Source organism: Empidonax traillii, unplaced genomic scaffold, assembly GCF_003031625.1.
Source record: "Empidonax traillii isolate 1590-97213 ecotype Southwest subspecies unplaced genomic scaffold, ASM303162v1 scaffold433:size1479616, whole genome shotgun sequence".
Classification (NCBI taxonomy): Eukaryota; Metazoa; Chordata; class Aves; order Passeriformes; family Tyrannidae; genus Empidonax; species Empidonax traillii.
The window spans coordinates 549,188-568,948 of NW_020955626.1; the positions used below are offsets into that span (position 1 = coordinate 549,188).

Here is a 19,761-nt window from a genome sequence, read left to right on the forward strand (position 1 = left end):
TTTTTTTTTTTTTTTTTTCTGCTGCTTTTGCAGTTGCTCACTGTTTGAAAGCTTTTAGCTAACAATGGAAGCATTATCTTCAGGACAGTTACAAAACAGGATTTGTTAGTACAAAGAATAATAACACCGAACTCGTTCCCCCCCCCACTTCCCCGCCCCGCAAATACCTGCCTATTGCAATATGGCATTTAGTACTTGATTCAAAAGTATATTCCAGAAACACCTGTGTTCTTGATCTAATTCCCTGCAACAAACTCTCCCAGCGGACCATGTTTGCTGAACGAGGTTTGGACAGTTACAAACAAACAAACAAACAAACATTTTGTGCATTTACAAAATGGAAGAGAAACAAAAATATCTTATTCTACCGAGTGCAAACTTACCCATGAATGAGGAAGAAAAAGGCTTAGAGCTGTACAGTAATTCCCAACCAACTGCAGAAAGTTGAGAGTTTGAAAACACTAAAGCACTTTTGACTATCCAGCCTTTCTGTGCTTCAACACTGGCTGCAGTGTAAGGAAGGACTGAAGGTATGTGGTCTAAACACAACAAAAGCCACTGCCTTACTCTAGATTAAATATGCAGGAAGAGGCCCCTTTGCATAAACACAAACACTCAGCAAATGAGTAACTGGCTCAAATCAGACGCCTGCTGTGCATTCTACCTGTCCTGATCTCTGACAAGCTACACAGCTTGTTTAAGGGGATAGGAGCTGCAAAATCAGATCAAATCACAGCGCTAAATGCTTTGCTCCTCTAATAGTAAATAACAACAGCACCAACAACTCCACGCCAAACGTTCATTTCTAATCTAAGCACTGCTCTGGCACAGAGCTGAATCGTGTGCTGTGCCCGCTTTGGCTCAGTCACCCATCTCGCCACAGCAGAAGAAACACAACCAAACACCACCTGTAAAATTAATTTTCATTAACTGTACTGAAATCCAATACATTCCTGACCAGGTCTTTTCTTAACAAGGATTTAAAATTAATACGGAGACTTCTGGTTGACAGATTAAACCTGCATTTGCTTGTGCTGTCCCTGTTTTGTTTACTATATAAAAAGACATTCCACTCACAGACCTATTTTAGCTGTTATGAATCACTGCATAATGCACACCTATTTACTAGTTTATTTGGGGAAAAGGAAGAAATTTCTGAAGTGTCCCTTAAAAACATTATTTTCAAAAGATTACTCTCATAAAATGACCCCTCCAAACTATATTTACTTCAAAAACAACTAAATTAGAGACTGCGATAACCACCGAGCACATCTATGCACTTATTATTATAATCAAATATACATAATTATATACTGTGATTTACTCTTGCTTCTAGAGAAATAAATTATTTTTTTCAGTCTCATTTATCCTTCCAGTCCAGAAATAGAACGAAGCAGCACGATTTTAAAGCAATTGGAATTCACCAGTGTCCCTTCCTAACTTAAGGAGTCAAATCACATTGACCTTTTATTGTAAGTCCCAACTACATGTTGGTTTTGGTAATTTAATTATTTTTTAATAACTTGCAGTATTAAATGATTGCCATTGAAACACAAATAAGATTATAGTCCTCTGCTTTACTCTCTCGTGCTCCAGACTACAGCGTAACATGGCTGCGTCCGGCCCCAAAATTTCATTCTGAAAGAGCACTTACACGCAGATAGACACAGGAAGATTCAGGCTTTAAAAGATGCAACACACATTTACTGGATTCTCAAACACGTGTCACACATTATTTCAAAGGATACTGGATATCACTCACAGTTTTAAAGGGGATCTAGGCGTGTTCAGTTCCACTGAGCGCTCGTGCAGTATGGAGGGAGTTTTTTGGGTAAACTCACCAGGTTAAAGCGCAAAAACACTGATAACGTGAGCTAGTCAAGTCTAACAGGGTAAAAATCCTCCACGAGAGAATCCGGCAGGAAATTGTAGAGCTCCTGTATCGTTCACCATTTTTGCATTGAAATGACCTTCCAAATAAGGTGTCAGATAATACGGTTCACATAGACGATAGTGATCTAACCTTGATGCAAATAAACCATAGAACAAAATTTAATCAGTATATCACTGTGTAAAAGCCTTTGTCCATCCCAATGGAGCTTCTAATGACTGTTTTGGCAGTTCTGGCTGGTAGTTATGCCTCCCTGCTCATATATATCTCATACTGGTTGAGCAAGCTAATGGAACTGCTGTTAGTGGAATCCAATATTAATACTCTGCATCATGCAAAACTGGATGCAACAGAATATATTACACAATTACAGGTAGTATCTAATTCCACAGGTATTAGATACTGGTCTCTAAATTAGTATTTTAATAGAGAATGTGTTATAAATACTACATTTCAGGTATGATATCTGTGAACTCTGGATCTGCCAGTCTTCTTGCTGCAAGCCTACTCTACACTCACACAGCACAGACACAGGACCCTGACAAAAATTGGCAGGCAAGCCTTAGATGCTGAGTGACACATACTGATGCACAGAGTCAAAGATGTCATCTTCCTGCAAGCTCCACTAGTTATGAGCCTGAGAGAAAAATGAAACAAAAAACCCCCCCAAAATAAAACAAAACAAAACAAAAAAAAAAGCAGGGGGGAGAGCAGAGCAAGACCTCCACAAAATAAACAGGGTGTACAGTTTCAAAGGCTACAGACACAGACATTTCATTGTTCAAGCCAATTATCAGTGGAAAATAATAACAACAGATGGATTCAGAGTCACTGACTTTTCATATGCACTTCATCTCTGCACAACAGATGATGAAATGCGAGAGCTATCTCGGAAAGGCAAAACATCTTTCAGTAAAAGAACTCTATACTCCAGATGGGGACCTTCTAAGGCAGCTGATTATCTTCTTATAATGTTGTAAGATAGACTTACTAAAACATTTCCAGAACTGATCAGATCGGATGAGCACAATGGCATCATTATGAGGAGTAAGTTGCTCCGTTCTCAGACTTGCAACTAAACTACTCGGAGATTTCAGTGGGGTCAGAGTTGCCCATCCCCACCTTTACATCAAGCAGTGATTCTGAAAAATGGGTCCAAAGCTGCTGTTCACAATCTGAGCAAAACAGGGGGATCAGCTTTGCCTGGAGAGAGGATGTAGATGTGGGGCCATTGAGTCAGTAGTCAGCATGAACGGGTCCCCAGTAACAAGCCCCACCACTGTGAGCAAGGCGAGCCCCCTCACGTTCTACAAGCGCACATTTCACATGGGGACACGGGCAGAGACAAAAAAAAGTTTGCAAGCATGACTGTTTCCACTATAACTGCCAGATGTAGAGGGAACTCATCTTCCAGGAGCCTACACGAAAGTAAGCCGGGAATAACCGAGTCAATGGAGTTACACCCACAAAAACTGGTGCGAGGCACAAATAAAGCAAATTCTTTCTCACAAGGCCTTTACAAACCCCCATCTTTTTATGGGAAATAAAAAATTGCTTTCAAAGGGAAATAACAAACACATGTAAATTTTGGTGGTTCCGGTGATAAGCAGTTCCAACAAATGTCACAAACACCTACCTAGCACAACCTTCTCCCACTCAACCTGAATACCACAAAGTATGTGTTTTTGATCACATGAATCAGGTATACCACAGTCTCAAAACTTAAAATGTAATGGAAAAATTAGCTCATTAATCTTTAAGACAACATTTCTTTAATGGAAGAATACTACATCAGTAGAGCATTAAACTGAACTGGTTGCCATTTCCACAGTTTCTTATCCAAAACACTGCACGGAAAATCTCAAAAATGGCACACTCTGTAAATCAATACTGCACACCAAGGGGTAGCGATACACAACACACACACACACACACACACACTGAACTTGCACCTACAGCTAATTTATTTCACAAGTTACAAAATGTTTCTTAAGCAGGGGGTTGTTGGCTTAACAAATGTGAAGGGAAGAGATGAGTTTGTGGGCACAGCATTTCTCCTCTTTGTGAACTACTTTGTCAAAAGTGAATTCATAGGGGAACATACGAGCAAAGAGTAAATTTTGCCCAGGGCAAAATTCTGCAACTGCTTTAAGAAGCAAACAAGAACACAAAAGATGTGTAATACAACCATCTGGCTCTACTCATGCTATATCAATAATCCCCAAAATTTATCCCCACCCCCTTAATCAACCCACACTGATGCCACAAAACCAAATGGCATCACTTATGCTTCCTGCCCATCACATTTTGAAATGATATTTAATATGCATACAGTACATATTTGCATGTTAATCAATTACTTTAAGAAAAAATATTTTTGCTTCTTGAGCTATTAGTTCTGCTTTTTTTCTACTTGTTCACACTGGGATCTCTAAAACCACCAAGAAAGTCCTTGTGGTAAAGATACTCTCATATCAACACAGCATCTCAGGTATCAGGATAACGTACCGGTCAAAATTTCAATCTCTTCTCTCTAGTTTTGTGTCACAGTGTGAAAATAGCAGAGGGTGAATAATAATGTGCCAGCAAAATTAGCTGTTCAAGAAACATGGGTAAGCGATCCATTTTGAACTCGAGGTTGGATGCATTTCTAAGCAATACCCTATTTGGGAAGCAGGGAAGGAATGCCAGAGGGAAAGCAGGGTATCCCATGTGTCTTATGCTGAAGATTTGCACTGATTTTTCGGGCGTCTCCCATCCAGAAGCCAGCCTCCTATGTAAAAGAGGAAAATGGGGAACTCCTGGCCACAGATGGAGGACAAGCTCCAATATGCATTGGCTGAGTGCCACTCTCCCTTCCCACCCCAAGCCCACAGTGGAAGACCACCTCAGGATGGACAGACAGAAAGACAGGCATGCAGAGTGACCAAAAGGGTGGCTCCACGATTGTTTGGGGGAGGGATTGTGTCCTTGAGGGGAAAATCACCCTCGTAACCATCATGATTCATACCACGAGCGTGCAACGTGAAACCGGTACCAAAACCAACACTACAAAGACGGTCTCTCTCTGGCGCTTCATCGACTGACGGCCACGGCCCCGGGGGCTGACTCAGAGCTCTTCTTCTTAATCGACTTTTCTGCAACAACACACCCGGCCCAAACCCTGCCTTATCCCCATGTCTGGCTGGTTGGCACCCTCCCTGTACCTGGGAGCTGCCTGGGGGGACACACACCACGGAGGGAACGGTGCCCCACGGCCCCGCTGCAACACGAACAGATGGCTATTACAGAGAAATACAAGCCCTGAGCGCTCATGGCATAGGTGGAAATGTTTTGCAGTTATTTTCTTTGGAAATAAGCATATGTGTAGCGGTTATGTCTGCTCCCACATCCAGACTACCAACCTGAGATCACAAACACTTTGTTAATTTTTTTTATATATATATATTTTTTTTTTTTCAATCCATTTTTTGGATTGCTTCTGCTGTTTCTATGGCTTGACTTGTACGGCCTCTTTGTAAGAATTGAAAACAGTCTCCCACAAACACAGGAATGGGCAAATGGTTTAGAGAGCTAATCCACACCTGGGCTACGTAAAAGGGGCTCATATTTTCCAAACAGAAACACAACCCCTTTTATATACGAACCAGATCTGGATCCAAACGCTAAACCCTTCACCACATCCTACGTGGGGCTCTGCAGTGGTCAAGGGGAGCGGTGGTGGGTGGTGGCCGTGCCCACGTTTCTGCAGGAGCGCTGGCTCCAACCTGATGGCAGCCATGGACAAGGAGTCATCCTGACCATGGGCTTGGATGCGAAGGCCAGACCCACCCTCAGTTACACCACGGGGAACGCAGGGTAATCCCCATCCCGCACACGCCTCGTACAGAAGAATCTGGCCCTGTCTCGTTACTCTTGTTAGAAAAATGAAGGCTGTGACAGAAAATAGCTGAGAACTACATCTTGCCGATGCCAAAATACAATAATAACATGTTCAAAGATTTAATTTAGAAGACTACAAAGTCTAGCTCATACATCATAACACCTTGAAATAACACTTTAAGGTCAAATCCTGTGCATTTTTGGAAACCACCAAAACATAATGAAGTTTTACTTAAACACAGCATTTACATTTATAACGCATTTCAGATTCTCCAAGTAAGCTAGACCACATGCTAGGAAAATGTACTTCCCACAACATACAAATTAAGTCATGTACAGCCTTCCCTCCGCAGGCTGAACAGCCACCGGCACAAATGGAAGTCCTGTGTATGGATCAAAGGCAGCATGTGGACCTCAGAACATGATTTTTTATATTTTGTTTTTAATTGGCAAAACATCAAATCCCACTAGTAGTTTATTTTTGTTGCCTTCCTTGCCCCTTTTCTACCTCTCCCACTTATTTCACAACGGAACATTTTTAAACCACCAGAAATCTTTGTGGCAAAGATGATGTCATACTGACACAAGATCAGGTGTGAGGTATGGTATGAATAAATACTTATCCGCAACCACATTTAATTTTCAATGGTTGGGCATCAAGAGACAAAGAAGTTCTTATGCAGACATATTAACTGAGGATTTAATTTTGAACGGTCTGCATTTAAAAGAGCAGAACAACACATAGTGCGAGCCTAGAAGAAAAAGGAAAATGGAAAAAAAAAACCCACACACACAAAAAGCCAAAATCCCTTGTACCTCTCTTCTTGGTTTTGGGAACGCAGTGCACAGCCCTGCTCTTCACAGGAATAAATATGCCATGCTTGATTACTTCGTCTTCTAAGTCACCGATACCATGCAGGATAATTGTCCTTTATGCACTGGCAATAAAAACTCTCCCTACGAAAATAAATATCTATTTTACAGTAATCAAGCAGGAACTAATTTTGTACTTTTTCACAAGTAGCCATTTACTTTGGCACTGAATGGTAATGTGTAGTAGAGAACGCAGTATATGCTTTAACCCAAGAAAAATTAGACTTGAAAATTAATACACAGTGAAAGACAAATTTAAAGCAGCTTTCTTGTGTTCTGACATAAGAATATAAAAATGACACGAGCAACTAAAGATTAGTTTACATACTTTTCAATCACAGCTGCCGCTCAGTAACCACAATACCTTTAAAATGACATTCCACCGAAACAGATACAGTTTGGCTGCAACAGCAGCAAGACACAGTTAACATGAAATTAAAGGGGCATTTTTTATTTACACACATAGTACAGCGCTGAGCCCCAGCACAATTACAATGGAAAGATTTTTAGCGTGATTAATTTGGAAATAATCTAGTGATAAATAGAGTGCATTGCAAGTGATTCTGCCGAGCAAATTTTTATCACCAGCCCTAGATGTCAAAACACAGTTTCAGGGACAGAGAAAGAACGAGTCACATCTTCTTGGTTAATATTTAATTGGGTGCTAAAGATTCCTCCTAAGGACCTCTGAACCATCACTGACAGCCCCACAAGATGTCCCTATCTGTGAAACAGATACCAACCCTTTCCGTATAAACTAAAATAACATTAAATTTAATCAAACCATTCAATTAATAAATCACTTCAGTGGACATTGCAGCCCAAGCCCTGTTTAATTACATAATTTTAAAAATATTTGCACACTGCAACCGCTAAGATTGGCTCTGAGGTTTCATAATACACACTTAACACTTGAGTTGGAGAACAAATTTATTTAATAAATGCAGAGCTAAGTGCAATAATGCCACTCCACTCAAACTGCAAAATCACTTAGCATCTCCTGCAAGAAAAAGCAAATAAACTTTTTCCCCATTTAAATTCATGTCCCCGTTACCACGAGCTCTGGCAGAAGCCACCTCCTTTCTGCCCATGTCCCTGCAGTCCGTGGGTTGCCTGAGCCCAGGAAAGGGGTGGCAGACCTGGCGTTTCCCCCACGGCACAGAGCATCCCTCTACTCCTCCTGCACATGGAATCCCTGGCCTCCCTCTCCTTGCCCTCTACCTCCATCCCTCCCCTGCCTGCTTTTCCCTCTATTTCTTCCCCCATGCTATTCTTTTCTTCCCCTTGTTCTGTGCTGCTTGCTGGTGCTCCAGTTCTTCCCATTCCCACCTCGATTTCCTGCCCTGAGCTTCCCTCACCTGCTCTCTCTTACTGCCATTTGAGATAACTGCAGTTAAAAGGATAGTGGAGGGCGGGGGGGAAACACAAAAAAAAACTCAACAGGACAGAGGGAAGAGGCTGGGGAGGAGAGCAAGGAAAGAAAATAGTTTATTAATGCCAAGCAGAACTACACAATTTCCAACAACAGCAAGAGACACTCCAGAGCACCGGGATGAAAAATAAAAGCCGTGGACCAAGTGTATTGCGTGACGCAGGATTCAGGTTCTGGGATGGGTGTAACGCCTGTATTCACAGAAAAACCCCGTGTATCCAAAGGAGCCCGTGTTACTGCCATATATAACTAGGTGTGACAACATGGGAGAGGTTTAAATACAGATGGACTGAGCGGTGGCCTTAAATGAAGGGGAAAAAAAGCAAAGCTAAGGGTTTGTCACAGCTTAGAGGCACAGCTGTGTGCACTCGTACAGACTTTGCATTCATTCATATAGAGCACAGCTTTCAGATCCTGTGGTTCCAGCACGATTTTTGGACGAAAGTTGAGCCTCAAAAATAAATAAGTCTATATTTGGCCTGCCCTGGATTCTGAATGCTCTCAACAGTACTTTGCATAGAAACAATCTGAATTAATACAGGTTAAGTTTTACAGATTAGAATATTCTTTACCAAGCCAATGGATGCACCTCTAAAATTCAGTGCCCTGACAAATAGTAGGGCTCTTGAAAGTCTGCTTGTATTAGTTTTATGGATCTATTCTACTGCTTAAATCAGGTCTCATTAAAATTACCATCCACACAAGTTCTCCCACTGGGAAATCTACATGCCAGAGCTACTCCAGTTCCGCAGGCGGTGCTCGGAGGGGGTTGCATATTGCAAAATAGCTGTGGACACAGTGGGGGGGAGGATGGGGAGAAGAACAGGAGGACTTCAGGACAGCAAACAAGTTACTCCTTATGCTCCTCTGATTTTAGTCACAGCAACTTTTGCTCAGGTGGTGCAAATGCATCCCTGAAAAGAAAGGCTACTGCTAGAAATTATACCGGGAGGGGTGTGTGTGTGTGATGCAAAAAGTGTCCCTTGGAAAGCCAGATCTGGCCTCAAAGATCCATTTTAGTGTTGGAATGGCAGGCTAAATATGCAAACACTGCACCTGACAACTTACACTAAAGCATATGATCTGCACACTGCCCCTCCAGTTTAATTTTTAATAGTAACAGTACTTAAATCTCAGCATTAATGTATGAATGTTCAAATGAATACAATTAAAGGCATCTCTATTTTTTTCAGTGCTAACGACCTGGAAGATCTCTCCACCCTTCATATTTGCAGGGATTATTACAAATATATTCTGTAGCCGTTGTTTTGGCAAAGAAGCAAAAACCTTTGCCTTTTAAATATAAAGTAACAGGAATAATGAATAATATATCTTCTGATTTTTGTCCTGCCATGATATATATATAATGATATATAAAATGTTCATTTATTATTATCACACATCCTAGGGAGCAGACATGCAAAATTACTTTTTTTTTTTTGTCTTATAAGGGTCATTTATCATACGGAACATCCTCCAAATAGGTAGTCCTAAAATCTCAATTTACAAAGACATTTTTTAAAGCTGAATTCTTCAAACAAGGCTACTCTCCTGATGGTTAAAATAAAAACTTTATGATATTAAAATAGCTGGATTTAAGGAGGGAGAAATGCCCTGCATTTTCTTTTAGAAGATCCTGCTCCAAGAAATTATGCCTGCCTATTATTTTAACTAAAACTTGCCACATTTATTAGTAACTAAAGCGCTGCACAACTCTCTTTAGGCCAAATCCTGAAAAGAAAAGCATCTACTAAAAGAGCATTAATTTTTATCGTAGCATCTGTGATCTTTGGGTGGGGAAAGGAAACACTATAAAGAACGAAGTCTGTATATACAAACTATCAGTCAGATTTTAACACTTATGCAGAATAATGCAAAGCTTTATTTCTTTTTGATGTTAGCAGGCTTTTTTTTCTTTTTTTCATTCCATTTTTCAATATGTAAAATGACAAAATGCAAAAAAACCCAACAAAAACACGAAAATGTGCTTGTTAGGGCTGGCCTAGTTTTTTGAAACACGCACAAAAAGAAAACCCACTCATACAATCTTATTTTAATATGTAATAGAAGAATCTGGCAAACATTAGCCAGAATAAGCCTAGCCAGCGAACACAGACTAACATACAAGTCTGCTGCTGCAAAGCAGAAGGGAAATCTGATCTAGCTCTTCCAACACACAAGAGCAGCATCTTTCACCTGATGAGCACTGACTGAGCGAGGTGCAGGTGCCCAGGTGGGGCTGTGGCTGCCTGAGCAAACATCTGCTCCTGCTCAGCTCCTCAGTGCTCACACCAACACCTCACCTTCCTCTTGTCTGGCAATTTAAAAAAAAAAAAAAGACACCACCAAACCTCTCAGTCATCCCATCTCCAGCCTGTCCTCAAGTAAATGTGTGTCTTCTCCCCAAAGCAAGGTCCACGCTCACTCCAGCACTGGCCACTGTCATTTTGGGAAGCCAGACCCAGCGAAACCTCAAGCAGTGGAACAACGCTCTTTTCACGAAAAATTCTGTGCCCAAAATCTGCTCCAAGCCACACAGCTTTGAAGCAGTACCCAGAGAAAGGGCCAGGCATAAAACTACCTCCAGGGGGAAAGAAAAAAAAAAAAATATTATCAAGAAAGAAAAAGGGAATAGGAAAGCTGGAGTCAGCACGGCTAAAGACTCCGATGAGGAGGGAGTGGAGGTGGAAGAGAGCTACAAAGCACTTAATTATGAACCTAAAACTGTTCAAAAACCAATCTCACGCTAACAATTTGCGTATTTTGGGATTACCTACGGATGAGGAAGGTTCAGCTTAATCAGCTATCTGTGCAAATGGATCCCCAACGTGCCGGAGCTGAACTCAATGGACAATCCCGTTAGAGTGGAAAGAGCACATGAAACGCCCTTGAGAAACGTGGCTAATGCTACAAACACTGAGGAAACAACCGTTAATAAATTCTTCCATTTTCAGGCTTAGGAGGCAAAGGGCAAATGTTGAAAGAAGCGGAAGATGGGAAGGGCATGGCTACGCTTCATAAAAAGTCCATTTCGTGTGTCACACGTTCCTGAGGCAGGTCTCAGTCCTCACATTAAAACCAACATTTTTAACCCAATAAAATAAGCCTCCCAAGAGGGAAACAACTACATCTCTTCTTTAAGTCACCTAAACTTAAGATGTCTCTCCCTCTTCTAGGATAGGAGACAACAGAAGAAAAGTCTCTATTTATAGAGAGAATAGAGAGTCTTCATAAGAAGAAAAAAATTAGAAAAAGTATCTATTTAAAAAGCTTGCAAAATGTATGAACTCAAGTATCAGAGGCACTTTGTAAAACTCAAGTTAGGGCTTTCACTTTTTGATCAGTGCCATCCCACAGGACAGAAGCTGCTCCCATATCTGACCACACCATGCTAGAGATTCACCTGGCCTCTCTCTAGTTTGTGTTTACCCAGGAAAGATGCTATGGACCACCACATCGGGGGAAAATCACTATCAGAAATAAACAAACTGGGGGTGGATAATTCCTCAAAACCAGGTTACACACTGAGACAGACATGGGCTTGACAACTGCTGTAAGACCAAGTCTCAACCTGCCACCCGTTACCCACAGCCCTGTTGCCCCGTTACCGGGCACTGTTGGGATGCAGGATCAGGAGAAGGTCCATGTGGTGGGAGAAGACCCAAGGAGCTCTGCACTGCTGCCATTATCAGCCGTAAGCAGCCACTCAAACATCAAAAACCCATCAGTGATACTGTGGGGCCCAATCCTATAAAGGACCTTACCCATCCTTACCTCTTAAAACACATTTATCACCATGGGCAGAGGACTCCGGAGCATCCCCGCTGTCCCGAAAGGACCAAGCCCGGTTTCAGCGACCACCCTGCTGACTGACTCCTCTCCTACCTGGGTCTGATCCAAGCGCTCCCACAGTGCACTTGTACATTTTATTCTCTCTCTCCCTGAAGCTTTGGCAACTGAAATCTATTATGATATCAAAAGGTAGCTGACAACATAAAATGTATCCCGCTGAGTTGATGCCGCACGCTGCTAAATTTACAACAACATAAGTATCATAAAAATTATAAGAACTGCAAATTAACCACTGATTTTTTAGTTCAGTGACATAAATAACAGTAAAGATCTGGAAAACTTCCAAACATCTTTACAACTGTTTAATTTGTCAAAATCTATCAAGTGTATTTCAACCACAAACCTGTCCTCTGCAGTGCATTAGTTTTCACGTACTTATGCTGGCATCAAAGGCAGCAAAAAAAAAAATAAAGCTTCTGTAATTACTGTGTTCTGATGCACCTTTCCAGTCACGCTTTTATTTCTGCTTCTCTTCCTCTGTGCTTCTCTGTTGACACTAACAGTCAGCAATGTTTTAAAAACATTCACACTAAAAAAGACCAAAAAAAAAATCCCCCACTACTGCTTTCCACTCCTCCCAGGTCTGCTTGGGATACTCAAGGCGGCACATCGCTTTGTTTGCCGACTGGAGTGGTTTTCCACTCACGTGCTGCGCGTTCCTTGTGACGCTTGCGTCAGCAAACCCTTTTATTTACTCCTTTATTTGTCCACCAAGCCCTGTGAATGCAAAGCCACCCTTCCAGCAGCTGCAAGAGAGCAGCCAAAGATCGACAAAAATAATAAATTTCACAGGCTCTATTGCTTTTTCCTAGAGGACAAGCTCATTTTTCTGTAGCTATTTATAAGGCTAAATAGCAATTATTGTATTTTCTGAGACACAGATTTACTAAAAAGAGTACACTTCTTTGACAACCATTACAAGATTAACTAAATTTGAAGTCCAAAGTTAGGCTCTTTCTGAAAAATAAAACAAAATGTATTTCTATTATTTGACAACTCAGGGGCTGTGGAGCTTCTTAAGCCCCCCATGCTCTTCTGCCTGGCAAGAAAGCTTTGACCATGGCACCAACACAGTGGAGGGGTTGTCAGTGCTGGTCCCAGCATGAGTCAAGGCAGTCAAGATGGGTTTTTTTTTGCCTTTTGCAGAAAAAAGTGGCCAACATCTTTTCATGTGCTATTTGTCGCCCTACACGTGGGTTCGCACCAAGAAAATTTGTACTCCAAATGCTGCAAGGTAGTTGCTGTATAAAAAATAACAAATAAATCAAGTAGGTGCTGAGAACTAAACAAGACTTTTCTGTCACATTTTTGCTTTTACACAGGCCTCTCATGGTAGGGAGAAGGGCTTTTCCCTTTGAGCTGGCTCCACTTTCCTCAGGAGCCATTTTGTACCTTTCCTGTACTTAAAAATGTGAAATATTACAGGAACTAATTAAACCTTCTTAAATGGGAGAAACTAATAAATCCCTCCCTCTAATGATGCTGAAGTGCACTTGTGAGTGACTGCACAAACACACTCGCTGCAGCTCCACAGGCATGAAAGCCCATTGCAGAGGCTGAAGAGGTGTGGGTTCACAAAGATGTGGTTACCCAGATATTCCTGTATGCTCCCACCAGACTCAAAGGTTCACCTGCTCTCCAGAGCTGACAACCCCATCATCCCAACCAGCCAAGGTTTGGTGATCCATCACTTGTGGACCACAAGGGTGACGTAGCTCAGTCCCGCAGGCTGGTGGGCTGAATGGCACAGCATGTTTTTCTGAGGGTTATGTATGCTGGGATGTGTTATTTCACACAGGACAATGTCTCAACACACTGGCTATCCCCATGGAAGCAGGAAAGGGAGGTGAAGGACTGGGTTTAACACAATAGGTTAAGCTCAGCCTCCCACTCCCAGTAAATCTTTTCATACTGCAAGGGCAAAATAGAATTGCTTATAGTTTGTCTTAAAAATAGGATTTATGCTTCAAATACAGAAAACCAACCCAGAACATAGCACAGCTGTAAAAATTAAGCATCCAGATATACAAGAAATTTCAAATTAATTTTCCCACTGTGTTGTTTGCATGAGCAATACACTTAAATGGCCACAACTCATTCAGTGACACCCAGAGGTACCATGCAAGCGCTACGGAACAATGCAAGTAATTCAAAGTTCTTTGATTAAATCTAATATAATTGCACATAACTGGAAGAAATCACAGCGAGTTGGCTTCGCATATTGCTCTGCATAAATCAGAGGCGATTCCCACGAAATCTCTCCTTTCCAGACTATTTTATCTAAGCAACATATAGCTGTTACAATAATTTTTGAGCGATTTTGATTCCCACTGTGGTATAATGAGTAATGAAGAAAGCACGTTTTTTACTCTGGTTTGCACCGATGAGATGTGTTTCTTCTTTGACTAAACCCTCGGTGACTCAGTTCTGCCCCTCCACAACAAGGAGTTCGCAATGTTTCCCTCTACATAAAGAAAAAAAAAAAAAAAAAAAGACTCTTCTACTATCCTGTTCTCAGCTCAAACCAAAGGGGAGACCTTAATAGCTCCTGTAATTTGTGCTGCTCGTTGCAGAGTAGGACCCGACACCAAGGTGCTGTACAAACCCAGAGCCCCAGGCCCAGCAAAGAGACCCCAGTGCTACAAAACACTGTCTGAGTGCAAAAGTGCCCCAAAAATTCAGTTCTGTGCAGGGAAAAGGAGACCTCCAACATAAGCCTGAGGAACATTTCTCACTCCGTGCAGGGGAAGATGGCTTGGCCAGAGTGACTTCCTTTAAACTCAAAAGCTTGGCAACAGCCTTCTGCAACCATCTTTCTCTGGTGTTCCCAGAAAGGGTGACCACAAAAACTGCTTCTTGCAATGCAGAGAGAACTGGCCTTTTTCTGTGCTCAGCACCAGGTTTTCAAACCTAAGTTTCTCTTCCCAGTAACGTGCAATGTGAAGGCTTTGTGCCACATAGGGCCTAATATTTTCAGGCCTGGAGACTTAATTACAATCTACTCTAATTGGCACATGGTACTAAAGTATAAATATTAATAACATTAACCAAAAAGAAAAAAAAAAAAAGCCCTGATTGAGATGGCAAGCTGAAGAATGAATCAATAAATCAACAGTAATCTTCTTCCTTAATCACAGCTGCTACTCCGCCCTTTTTATTGATCTCTTTCCTCCTTTTTTTTTTTTTTTTCTTTATTTCACCATAATCTTCTGATTCTTGATTGAATTAGTTCAAAACAACTGCACACCTAGCCAGGATAAGCCACGCTTTGGTTTTAAACCCTTCTTGTGGTAGCAGCTGCACTGTGAGTTGTATGATGTTGAGACCAACCTTTCACTGGGCAGCTTCTCCCTCTCCTGATGCTCATCCCTGAATCCACAAACTGAGCGATCTGGCAGATTGGTGGGCAGTCGAGGTTTGTTCTCTGTCTAGGAGAGAGGCAACCATGCTAGACCTCACCTCCCCCTCAGCCACGACGATGTTTGCATGCATATATTTAAAGGAACTTTCATTTAACTGTCCTACTATAATCTGAAAGCCAGCCAGAAATCCAAACCATGTATTTTCTTCAGGAATATTTGTTGATCAAATATTTTACTTCAATGTTCTCTACAGCATCATTATGGCACCTGCACATGTTCACCCCAAGTATAAATCTTCAGCACGTCCTACCTGCCTCTGCAGCAGCTTTCCTGGAAATGTGTTCTAGTAAACTTCACTTGTGTTATTTATTTTCCTTTAAAAGAGAAGTTACACTTCACTGTATTCATTCCTAGCAAAGACAAGTTTCTGCCCATCAAAAGACATGTTTACTGCAAGGACTCTTGTAATAATACTGATAATGGGTAGAAATTACACATTTTTATAAGGTAGAAGACAAAGCACTTCATGTTTTATTATAGTTGTGCTGATATCATAGTTTCACCAAACTGTGCTTTCAGACAAAATTATAGTTTTCCCTCCCCAGTGACCTAACCTGCAACTGTTTAGGATAGATATAATGGGGCAAACTGTCAACTACAAATCAAGAGATGCACTGACTTCAATGGAGATTTTGCAATTGGTTTACAAAGACTTATAAAGTGACGAGCTGACCTCCTGTTTTCAGTAAAGGGCTGAAAGAAAACAAATCAGGCTGGGAAAAAAAAAATCACTAAATAAAGCTTTAAAAACTGGCAAAAATAAAGAAAAAAAAAAAGGAGCCTTCAGATTGTGAGCTGAAACGCAGTTCACATTTTAATAACAGACAATAATCACAAATATTACTGAACAAAGGAAAAGGAAACCGAAACACGCCGAGAAAGATAATCAAGAAATGTGCTTATAGGATGCCAGTCCAACCGATTAAAGATCTTCAGAAAGCAGGATATCCCACCTAGAGCCGTTAAGCCTTATCTGGATCCTTACACACCCACACCCCTGCCAACATCAGATCTGAGGACAGAGAAGAGGAGCCCATCCTTCTTCCTTATTACTTCTGCCCCTCCTTTTGTATATGCCCAGTGGAGCTGCTCCTCACAGCCTGTTAAATGTTTATTACACAACCTTCGTTTTGCTTAGGTTAAAGCAGGAGGGAAGCTGCACCCAGTAATTTCTTTTCCCCCGCCATGGAAAAAGAAGCGAGGGAAGAGATCCCAGGCCGGGTGTGTTTTCAGAAGCAGCAGGTCCCTAAACTGGCTGAGATATATAAATGATCCAACATGACTCAGGAACGTCGTTCTAGCGGGTAACGGCAAACAAACAGCAGCAGCTAGTTAATGATGATCTGCAATAATGTCAGGGAGACTTGTTCCCATGTAAGTAACCTGCCACGCCGGGGATACAAATTGTCTGGGATTTGATAGCACCTACTGCAGAGAGCAGCGTTATCAATGTGCTCGTGAGCGCAGATAAATGGAGCACTATTTCCCTGTGCTGCCGCTGTCACTTTCTCCGGTCCGTCAGCCCCTTTCTTAAAACGATTGCTATTTTTATTACACTCCTTAAAATATGAAGCGGGAGACTCCTTTTCCTGAAATACACTGGGCTAGATAGATGACGCCTTTTAAATAATATTCTTTTCTTGCTGGCCCCGATCCTTGCAATGTTGTTGCTTACTTTGGAGGGGGAAACAAAATAAAAGTGGCAAGCCATATCTCTCCATTCCAAAGGGAGTGGTTTCCCAAGAAAAGCATAGTTTTGTTCCCTTGCTATTTCCTTTCAGCACTGCAGACAAGCAGGCAGCAGACCCGCTACTAAAACTGACCCCAGCACAATAAGCCAATGCTCATATACACAGAAAATACCTGCTGCAGTTTGAGGGCAGCAGGTGGCATCTGGGGGGATGATCTGGCTCGTTCATGGAATTTTATCACCTCTAAATTCTGGACTTGGTAGGAGAAAAGGAAAATTATCGTGAAACTTTAGACTTTATTGTCTAAAATTAGGTGAGATGCTATTGAAAAGGAAAATAACTTCCAGCTTTATTTTAAGAACTGGAATTGTGTTTCCTGCTTCCATTGGTGCAGTTCTTCTGGAAAGGAAGTTGCCTGCAAGTATTGGATAAAATATAGAAAACCTTCTGGATTCGAAAATGCTCTCCTCACCCTTCTGTAAAAATAAAATCCAGAAGCTGGCAGAGCACACTGGTTCCACTGTAGGAGATACAATGCCAAAGAGAGGGGGGGAAAGTGCTCCCTAATACAATAGGTCATTGTACTTCCAGATCTACCACATATGTTACTCCAAGGGCTCTCAACCCTAAACTTGGAAAGTCTAAGACACTGGAGCCATGATATATAAAGTAAGACCCAAGTTCCAAATATTTGATTTAGCAAAGTAAATATGGTTGTTTTTATTGGGTGCAACAAGCATTTTTCGCAGAGTGAAGAATTATGGTAAACATCTGCTAATCATACTCACAAAAGAGGTCATTGTGTTTGAATCCAAGGTCATATTAATAGCTATATTTAATTAATAAAACCCAACAGTAATATTACACAAGTTTCCAACAACGTCTGCTTCCTGACGCTCAAGGACCTATTCATTAATGGACCACTTATATTGGTTTTCCTTGATATTGCTGCTAAATTCTTACAAAGCTTTTAGGCCATACAACAGAGGTCTGACTTAGAAGTAAACTGCATCATGTTATACTATATGTCTCTGGGGTATTATACCATGTGGATGTAGTTTGTGAACGCATGAGCTAACAAAAATACTGGAACATGTGATATTCCATGAAGGTGGTCTTGCACTCCAGGTTCCCATGTCTTCTCCCGAGCGATGGGATGGGTAAGAGCATCACATCTGCTTTTGAGCAAGGAGATAATGTTCTTCATTGAGTCATCCATTACCTAGATGGAAGTCAGAGCTGCACCTGCATTTCATGAGACCTTTTCTGCTTCAAAACAAAGAACAGAAATCCCAGCTCTTCGAGAAATGCTGGATTTCCTTCGTACTTCCAACCTGACTTCAGTTAAACCTGGAAGGGCAGTTTCTGGATGTGTTTACAAGTTGCCCAGCCCTGGTGAACTATTGCCCGAAGCGAGCCCAGTGTTTTGATAGTTTTAGTCCATTCTGCCTGTTAAGAAACAAGCTGTTGAAACGTTGCTGATCTCAAACAGGAAAATGAAGCTGGTTTTCGCTTACTCAGGTGTTAAACAGCACAGCTTTTTTCAAATATCAGAAGGTGTCCTGGATGAAACTGATACAAATGAGAAATGAATCAGGTCTTAGATCTTCTAATGTTTGATTGCTTAAATTTAAGGAAAATGGAGATCTATTGAAAAGAAGGTTTTCTTGCACACCCAGACTTCCTCATCTAACTGCAGTCATTGATGTTTATAGATTTTTTTCTGTGAAAGATAAATCTAGCTTGTTGCATGAAAAATCCTCGAATGCACTGATGTTTATTCACTGAATTTCCATATCCTTTACACTTGAAGTTATTTTCTCTTTTCCACAATGTATGTGAAAACCATGACATTTTCCATCTTCTACACAAGTTCCCCACACCATACTGTACCATCTCCATGTTATTATATATATTGCAGTAATGCCATTTCCAATTCATTACAAAACACTTCCATGCACCAGATGTCCCAGCTTTGGTAGGACCGAGTTATTTTCTGCCCAACAAGTCCCAAAGGCAAAAATAGTTGTTCCTGTATCTTTGTACACAGCCAGGCCATTTCACCTACTTGTGTCAAATTTCCACCCCAGCAGACATAGGTGCTTTGTCTTACCCTATTTTTAGACAAACTGCAACTGAAGACAACTGTGGAAGCCTGTGTTCTGTAGATGGCCACACCACTGGCTACTGAGTCCTGGTATAAAGAAAATTGGACACAAGAAGTCCCAACAACTCAGTTCTCACGTGGCCCTCCTATTTTTCATGGCTTCATGTCAAGCCAGGTGGATTTTCTTAACATCTCCTGCCCTTAAATCTACAGCCTAAACATTTTCCAGAAGCCTGGATTTGTTCATGCAAAATATAACCTTGGCACAGGAGCAACAAAAGCTGCAAAAAAACCCCACTACCCACAGCTTAGAGTCTATCACGGGCCTGCAGTCCCCCAGAACCTTGTCAAAAGCAGAGAGAGAGAGTCAGAAGCTGTTCAGCAACCTCTGTGTATAGTGATTCCCAAGTTCAGTCCCACCACAAGAATAAAATTCTACCAAGTTGAGAATTTAAGGAAGGGCCACACCAGGTTGGACTAAATTTAAAGTCAGACACCTCACGGAGGAGCCTCTTGGTGGAATGGAAAGTTAAACCAGCAGGTGAGTTCACACAAACCCGCGGCTTTGGGTAGTACACTGCAAGAGCATCGGTAAGTAGCGGGTAATAAAT

The 19,761-nt window shown here is 41.5% G+C and overlaps 1 protein-coding gene across 4 annotated transcripts in view; it reads right to left on the minus strand.

Moving 5' to 3' along the window:
* FOXP1 (forkhead box P1) overlaps nucleotides 1–19,761 on the minus strand; it is a 384,733-nt gene that overhangs the window by 229,273 nt on the left and 135,699 nt on the right. The window contains exon 1 of one of the 4 annotated variants that reach the window (XM_027894549.1): nucleotides 384–534. The exons of the other annotated variants lie outside the window; for them this stretch is intronic. The gene's annotated coding sequence lies outside the window, so the exon portion shown is untranslated. Of the gene's footprint in view, nucleotides 1–383; nucleotides 535–19,761 lie in introns of those variants that run through there. 4 annotated transcript variants of the gene reach the window in all.